The sequence below is a fragment of the Arvicola amphibius genome, chromosome 4, assembly GCF_903992535.2.
Source record: "Arvicola amphibius chromosome 4, mArvAmp1.2, whole genome shotgun sequence".
Lineage (NCBI taxonomy): Eukaryota > Metazoa > Chordata > Mammalia > Rodentia > Cricetidae > Arvicola > Arvicola amphibius.
In genome coordinates, this window is record NC_052050.1 from 17,892,312 (window position 1) to 17,900,967 (window position 8,656).

The 8,656-nt window shown below is 42.4% G+C and overlaps 1 long non-coding RNA gene across 1 annotated transcript in view; it reads left to right on the top strand.

Moving 5' to 3' along the window:
* Positions 1-8,119, top strand: part of LOC119811035 — a 9,318-nt gene extending 1,199 nt beyond the window's left edge. The window contains exon 3 of the long non-coding RNA XR_005284926.1: positions 7,580-8,119. This is a non-coding gene — a long non-coding RNA (uncharacterized LOC119811035). The remainder of the gene's footprint in view (positions 1-7,579) is intronic.
* Positions 8,120-8,656: the final 537 nt, after the last annotated feature.

Genomic DNA, 8,656 nt, shown 5'->3' on the forward strand with positions numbered 1-8,656 from the left:
AATCAATTTTTTAAAAAGAAAATATCTCTTAAGAAAGAAAGAAAGAAAGAAAGAAAGAAAGAAAGAAAGAAAGAAAGAAACCCCCTTCCACATCAGCGTGCCAACCAATTTAATTTCCCAGAGCCTGCCTCAGGGCCACATCTCACTATGTCTGTCAGTTCCAAGGGCCATTTCAATTAGTGACTGGTCACTTGCTCTGTCCTTGCTGCCTATTTCTGCCCACAGAGCTTTCCTCATCAACTTTTATTGAATCTGAGAACTTTACCAATTAGTGATCTCATATCTGCTTCTGTACATTGTTCAACACGTTCTTCCATCTCCAGCCATCCACTCCTAATGACTGAAGAGATCGTCCATCAGGCATTGTTTAATTATTTCCTTGTGGTTCAGGCATTTCTATAGTAAAGCTGTCACTGGAGAAATTACAAAGCAGTATTGGATTTTCCCTGCTTTTTGGAAACTGGGATGATTTCATGAGTCTTAGGTTTTAAGACTTTTACAAGTTAAGCCCATCATTGAATAATTGAAGTCATACTTATGGCAGAGCCTTGGGTTACTATTACTCGGCTTCTCGCCTTAAACTGCCTTGTTACCAGTTTAAGTACTCTTTTAGCTTTGGTGAATACAGGTAGTTCCTGCCTTGTTCCCCCTGATAACACACCTTTTATATGTAGTAAGGAGCAGACTGGCTGCATTCCTGCTGCCCGGCTCCCACACAGCTAGCTTTAAACGTGAAATAACAACACACAAATTGTATTCTTTTAAACACTGCCTGGCTCATTAGTTCCAGCCTCTTACTCATATCTTGACTAACCCATATCTAATAATCTTTGTAACACCACGAGTGGTGTCTTACTGGGGAAGATTCAGCATGTCTGACCTGGCAGCTGGCTTCATCGCATCTCTCTCCCTGAGGAGAGGCACGGCAGTCTCTCTCACTTAGGAGAGGTGTGACATCTGACTGAGCCATCTACCTCACTTCCTTTTTCCTGTTCTGTCTACTCCACCTATCTAAATCTTGCCCTATCAAAAAGCCAAGGCAGTTTGTTTATTAGCCAATGAGAATCCTCCATCATTTTTTTCTGTTTAAACAAAAAGGCTTTAACTTTAACATAGTAAAATTACATATAACAACAGTTATCAAATAAGAATTACAGTTACAATAGTTATATCTACTTTATCTTTTATCATAACTAAGGAAAACTGTAACTATGTATCTATTCTTCAATTCCATCAAAGAGAAGGACACAATATTACCTAGGTGAACAATAAGTAAGCTACTTCCAAAACTCTAGAAATGACAGAGACATCTCGCTGCCTGGACAGTCACCCAAAGTTCCTGTGTACCTTTGGGGCATCCATCTTCGGCCTACAGGCCCATAGTTTCCAGCAGACATTTCCATAAAGCAGGAAATTTCAAAGGCAGTTCAGTCAGTATCTGCTGTGTCCTGTAGAATGTCTCGCAGACTCTTTCATGAATCAGGAACCCCAAAGAATCATCTCACATTTAGGCAAGTTCAGCAGTCCTTTCTCTGTGGGTTTTTTGTGTCCAGTCTATGCATCAGTCCAGGCAAGAGCAATTTCTTGCCCAAATGGCTATCAAAGTCCATAAGGAGCCTCTTCGATGCCCATCTTCCTCTTGAAGTAGCTGGTGCTGCCAGGAGCAGACATGTCTCATAGTCATGAAAAACCCTGTTATTAAAACATTTAAATGCCATATTCTGTAGTCTTTGAACGATATTAAGAATGCCTATCTAACTGAAATATATCTCTATATATCTAGAAAATCTAACTAACATGACTATAAGCTTGACTATTATCGATGATTATCCATTAACAACCTATATTTCTTAATTATACATTACATTTTTAAAATGAACTACTTAATCACAACACCTTAATCAGTATCAGAAATACATATACATATTACAAAATTGACCTTAAATTTATATCACTAAAGCAAAATCCATATCAATGCAAATTATTCATATCTATATCATATCCCCCTTTACATGTAAAAGAACACTTATAAACAATATTTGGGAATATGGGCACAGTTATTTCTCTCCAAACTGCTTCCTGCTGAATGGGGACGCTGTTAATCAGATCTTTCATGGTGTAACCTGTGTTCCAGGTTCATCTCGGTCATCACTTGAGCAAAGTAATTTTTTGAGGGTATTTGTAGCAATCTTTCAGGAGGGCATGGTCTATCATACCATATTGGGATAGAAGCAATCCACAGTGTCTCATTTTCTGTAAAAACAAAAGAATCTCTTTTCCAAAAGTATCATATCCTTAGATCCAAATTCTGAAGTCAAGGTATTTTCAAAATATCTATCTTGGATTAGTTCAGCAGCATTTATAAACAAATATCTTTTAGCAGCTGTTGCTCCTTCCTCAGCATTTAAACAATTCAAAGAGAGCATAATAGCATACAATATCAAGATTCTCTGTATATTTTCCATCTTTGTGCGGCTTTATTTTAACTTCTATTTCATTTACTTTTACTTTTTGAGACAGGTTCTCTGTATATCTTTGTCCTGGGATAACTCTGTAGACCAGGCTGTCCTTGAACTCACAGAGATCTGTCTGCCTCTGCTTCCCAGGCATAGGTATTAAAGGCGTGTGCTACCTCACCTTGAAGTTACAGAGGTCAATCTCTGTCTCCCAAGTGTTGGGATTAAAGGTGTGTACGATCACACCCAACTATTTTCTTTCTTCCTTTTTTACCCTAAGAACTTTAACCTTTAGCATGCATATATTTTTAACACAGTGTAAATCATTTAGAGGTTTTCTTTGTTTTTGAATCTCTCTTTACTGTATCTCTCTCTCTCTTTCTGACCATATGAGCCTTTAAATTACTGAGCAATATGAGTAGAATTCAAGCCGCGACTTTGCCGGCTAGATCCAGCCCATTCCTGAGCTTTCCAACCTCATGGCGGAGGTACCGCTGTAGCCATTTTTATTGCCACAACTCTATGGCATTTCAAGGTCCCTGCCAGCAAGCAAGCTTCAGCAGTGTGCTTGCAAACCACACAGATTGCCTGCCTGAAAGAGTCAGATTTTGCCCTGGCAGTATGGACCAGAACGCCAGTATTTTAAAACAGCGCAACGTTTTTCCTGCTACTGTTGAAAACAAACAAAGCACGAAGTCAGCTTTTATCAGCAGAACCTCTTAAAAGAGCTGCAGGGTTTTGCAGCTGAAGCTGAGTCAGGAAGCCTCTCTTAGATGAGAGCATTTGCTAGCCTCTAGCAAGCAGAGCAGACCAAAGAAATAGCTGCTATCAAGAAAACATGCTTTACTCTATTATTTCCCAAGCTTTCTCAGGCTTTCTGTGGATTCAGTTATCCACAATGGCGCCATTCTGTAGTAAGGAGCAGACGGGCTGCGTTCCTGCCGCCTGGCTCCCACACGGCTAGCTTTAAATATGAAATAACACACAAATTGTATTCTTTTTTTTCGAGACAGGGTTTCTCTGCAGCTTTAGAGCCTGTCCTGGAGCTAGCTCTTGTAGACCAGGCTGGTCTCGAACTCACAGAGATCCGCCTGCCTCTGCCTCCCCGAGTGCTGGGATTAAAGGCGTGCGCCACCACCGCCCGGCTCACAAATTGTATTCTTTTAAACACTGCCTGGTTCATTAGTTCCAGCCTCTTACTCACATCTTGACTAACCCATATCTAATAATCTTTGTAACACCACGAGTGGTGTCTTACCAGGGAAGATTTAGCATGTCTGACCTGGCAGCTGGCTTCATCGCATCTCTCTCCCTGAGGAGAGGCACTGCAGCGAACCCCCCTGGCCAGCAGGGAAGAACAACCACCAAGTCGAGGATCCTTCTCAAATCACGCTTTATTGGAGCCTCTTGGTTGTAGGGAGAGCAGGAAGCAAAGGGCCCAGAGCACTAAACGGCAGCCGCTTATATAGGGAGAGCGGACACGGGTCGTGCCTGGATTGGCTACTCGCTCATCTTTCGATGCCCCCGGCCACGGGATTGGCCAAGATTACTGCGCACTACTGCGCATGCGAGAGGTTCCGTCTACAGCCTTGCCATATATGGAGTTGTTTACTTGGTGGTGCAGGGGCTCGGCGCCATCTTGTGATGGCGGCCAGCAAATCGGCTCCCTGCAAGGCACGGCAGTCTCTCTCACTTAGGAGAGGCGTGACATCTGTCTGAGCCATCTACCTCACTTCCTTTTTCCTGTTCTGTCTACTCCACCTATCTAAATCCTGCCCTATCAAAAAGCCAAGGCAGTTTGTTTATTAGCCAATGAGAATCCTCCATCATTTATAAATGTAGAAAAGTGCATAAGGTTTTAAACTAAAATCAAGGAAGGGTGCAAAACACCTTAAGAGAATTTTTTATTTCATTTTCTGCTCATGAAGGAAGGTGATGGGCGGCAACAACTCTGGCAAGCTTATCTGAAAAGCCCAATCAGACGTACCGCACATCCAGTCTCCCTTGCAGTCCTGGGCACCTCAGCTGCCCAGCAGGCATTTTTAGACCTTCAGCTAAAGAGAACAATTTCATTTTTCAATCATCTGTTCACTCATTCCGCTGACATACTATCAATCCTCTATTAAATGGTGTGGACTGTGCTTGATTCTGGGATAAGAAAAAAAACTAAATATTGGCTTATCAGGTGCTTATTAAGCCTAAGGCCTTGTGACAGAGAACTAAGATGCATAAATAAGCCTGCAAGTTACTAATAATGCCTTGACTTATTTTGAATTATTCAAATTTTAGAAATATTTATGTGGTAGTTTAAATGTAATTGGCCCAAATAATCTTATAAGGAGGGGCACTATTAGGAGGTGTGACTTTGTTGGAGTAGATTTGGCCTTGTTGGAGGAAGTGTGTCATTGTTGGGGCAGACTGAGATTTCCTATACTCAGGGTACCACCCAGTGTCTCAGTCGACTTCCCATTGTCTGCAAGCCAAGTTGTAGTCACCATCACATCTATCTGCACACCACCATGCTCCCCATCATGATGATAATGGACTGAACCTCTAAAAATGTAAGAGAGCCACCCTAGCCACCCTAATTAAATGTTTTCTTTTATAAAAGTTGGCACGGTCATGGTGTCTCTTCACAACAATAGAAACTTAACTAAGACAATATAACACTTTTCAGAATTGAAGTAGACATCTTAGAAGAACTAGTGGTGTCTACTGTACTGTAAGGCTGGGAATTGGTTTAATTAATAGAGTGCTTCTAGCATCAAGCACTGGGTTCTATCTCTAGCACCACATTAAACAAAATCAAAGGTGGCTATAATGGTACACACCTCTAATCCCAACACTCAAGAGCTGGAGATGGTGTAGGAGGGTCTTCTGTCTATGTTACTTTCATTGGTTAAATAAAGAGACTGCCTTGGCCTTTTGATAGGGCCAAAAATTAGGTGGGCAGAGTAGACAGGACAGAATTCTGGGAGGAAGAAAGCAGAGGCAGAGAGCTGCCTGCCATGAAGTTGCCAGGTCAGACATGCTGAATCTTTCCCAGTAAGCCACAAGCTTCTGGTGACATACAAATTATTAGAAATGGGTTGAATCAAGATGTGCGAGTTAGACAATAAGATGTGAGAGTTAGACAATAAGAGGCCAGAACTAATGGGCCAGGCAGCAATTTAATTAATACAGATCTCTGTGTGATTATTTCGGGGGTTAAGTTATCCAGGTGGCAGGACGCCGACATGCTGCTCCCTTTTACAAAATGGAGATAGGAGGATCAGAAGTTCAACATTGTCCTGGGGCTAAGAAGAGAATCCAGCTATATGAGATCTTGTCTCAAACAAAGAAAAGGAAAAATCCACAGTGACTTATAAAATATTCAGAGGTAGCATTGGGAAGAATTTGTATTCTTACAGAAGTGTATTAATGCAGATGAGCCTCTCATAGTTTGAGCTGCTTGTAAAATTCAGAGAGAAGTGCATTCTCCCTTTTACTGGATTAGTAATTTGGAGAGGGACGGGCGGCAGTTTCATTCCATCTGTATTCTGAAGTAGGAGCCACTTGCTGTGAAGACTGAACTGTTCCGTTGCTCACTCCCAATCCTGTGCTTTCTCTGAAGGACTTCCTTTATCATCACTGTCATCAACAGAGGGAAGTTAGTAAGTCCTGCATCCAACAAATGATGCAGGAAAGTACTGTGACTTCAAAAAAGTAACCTTTATTTAGTGTTCTCTATAAATACAGTTAAAATGTTGTTCACATCTACTCTGTAAAATGAGCATTGCATTTCAAGTATATCCAAAATGAAATCTCTGGCAGGTTATGAAACTGTAAGTTTCTTATGACTAGGTTTGTCTTGGCACTAGACATAAGGCAGTTTGACATCAGCTCACAATGCCAAGAACTAGAAAATTACTACTTTAGTTTCCGTTGATGGTCAAACAAGGTCGTGAAGGAAAACTTTGCAGACTTTGATCAACCATACTCTGAATATTGTAATCCTAGACTTTAGATAAAAGGATTGAACTAGATTGTGTGGAGGACACGTGAGAGGCCAGCTGCTGTGGAGAGTTAGCAGGTACATATGATTGGCCTACCACCTACAATTCATCGCCTTTATCACTTTGATAGTGATTTTCTCCATTGTTTATGTAGTATGTAATAAAAATGCCAATATCTAGTAGTCCCTTTATAGGTCTTAATTGATTTTGAAGCTATAGGATACCTCACCATTAGCTAGGATTGTTGGAGTTTATTTTTTTTCTCTTTTCATTAAAAGTCTAGGTGTTCTGTGGATGTGGCTCAATGGTAAAGAGCTTGCCTAACGTGTGAGGCCCTGGATTTTAATGTCAGTCATGCACACACACAAACACATGCACACACACACGCATGTACACGCATGCATGCACAATGCACTATCCCCTAACAGCTTCATGAGCTTTAGTTCTGTTTAGTTCTCCTGTGCTGCAGAAATGCTGCTGATGTCCCATGAATGCAGAAACCCCTGAGGTGTTGAAACCTCCAAAGAGCTGGAGGAAGCTCTGCTCTTAGGGTGGGGAGAGATGTGTTAGGATTTGTTTATTTTTCAAACTCCCTTTTCAGTGGCAAGTTTTTATTTTAAGCATATGCTTGACAGAGCTTCTAAATTCACAGCAGAGGAGCTGACCTATATGCCTACATGCTTTGGAGGAAGGAGGAAGTCGTGTTTTTCTGGTTCCTAGTTAAGGACTTGCTTTTATGTTAAAATAGTTGCTCAAATCCAGATGTCTTAGTCTCCAGTTACCTTGACAAATCATTATCTGAGTATTTCCATAAACTCATGTGTGAATTAGTTTTTTGGGTTTTTTTCTCCTTTTGGTTGTTTGAGACAGGGTTTCTCTGTGTAGCCCTTACTGTCCTGGAACTTACTCTGTAGACCAGGCTGGCCTCAAACTCAAGAGATCTGCCTGCCTCTGCCTCCCGAGTGCTGGGATTAAAGGTGTGGCCATCACCACTGCCTGGCCCAACATTTACTTCTTTAACTGCTGTGGAATGGCCTAAGAAGTGAATAAACAAGATGTAGACAAGGTGTTCCCATTGATTCTGAGGTTCTTTGTTTGTTTTTGTTTTGTTTTCTTTTTTTTCCCTAGACTCCATGGTTCTAGGGTTAGCGGCTAAGCCAGACGCAAGAGTGTTAGGAGTGGAGTGGAATAGACCACCATCATCAGTTCCATCACCCAGCTTTCCTCAGTGTGATTCAAGCATTGATCCACAGGAAGCAAGAGTCAGCAGGAAGTATAGGTTCCATCTGCCAATTTGAAACCTGTGAGTGTGGGAGATTCATGCCATCTTCCTGGCTTAGATCCCTAAGCTGGCACCAGAACCTTCTGGAATAGACTGGAGTAGTGACAATGAGTTGTACCAGAATGTATCTAGAGTAGAGCTGGGTAGCCAAACCCTGTGCTACATCTACCACTCCTCACTGAGATAATGGTTTAAAAATTATGGGTGTACTTTTGTTTTTTAAACACAGAACAATTATTATTACAAGAATTTTAAATTCATCTATTTGGTTGGACCTAGTGTTATTCTTTCGGTCCCTGGTCACTTTAAGGAACAAGTCACACCCACTCCCAGCTACCTCTGACCTCTCATCGCCATCTTGAATTTCCTCTCTTGCCGTTCCCTTTTGTCACGTGCACGCATGTTTCTCTCTCTCTCTGTCCCTCTCTCTCTCTCTCTCTCTCCTTTCTCTTCTCCCTCCCTCCCTCCTCCCTCCCTCCCTCCCTTCCTCCATCCCTCCCTCCCTCCCTCCTTCCCTCCCTCCCTCCTTCTCTCTCTCTCTCTCTCTCTCTCTCTCTCTCTCTCTCTCTCTCTCTCTCTCAAGTAATAAATGTTCTTTATGCCTATTTACTGTGTCTATGTGCCTTTTACCCGCTGCCTGTTCGCACCCAGCCCGCCCGGGGATCTTGCAGTTCCCAGAGCTCACTGCCTACCCTGCTATGTGTCTGCCGCTCACCGCTGGGAATCTGCACTGCTCTGGCAGCCGTCTCTGGGGACTCGCCAGCATTTCCCACCGCTAGCTGCTCGGGGAACCGCCTGGGGATTTAGAAACACGGAAAAAAGCAATATTATTGGAATATTATTGGTGCCGTGGACTCGAGAGATTCACCCGCCCTGGACTTCCACCTGGGGCTGGAGTTCCGGCTTCAGGCTCTGTCCAGGAC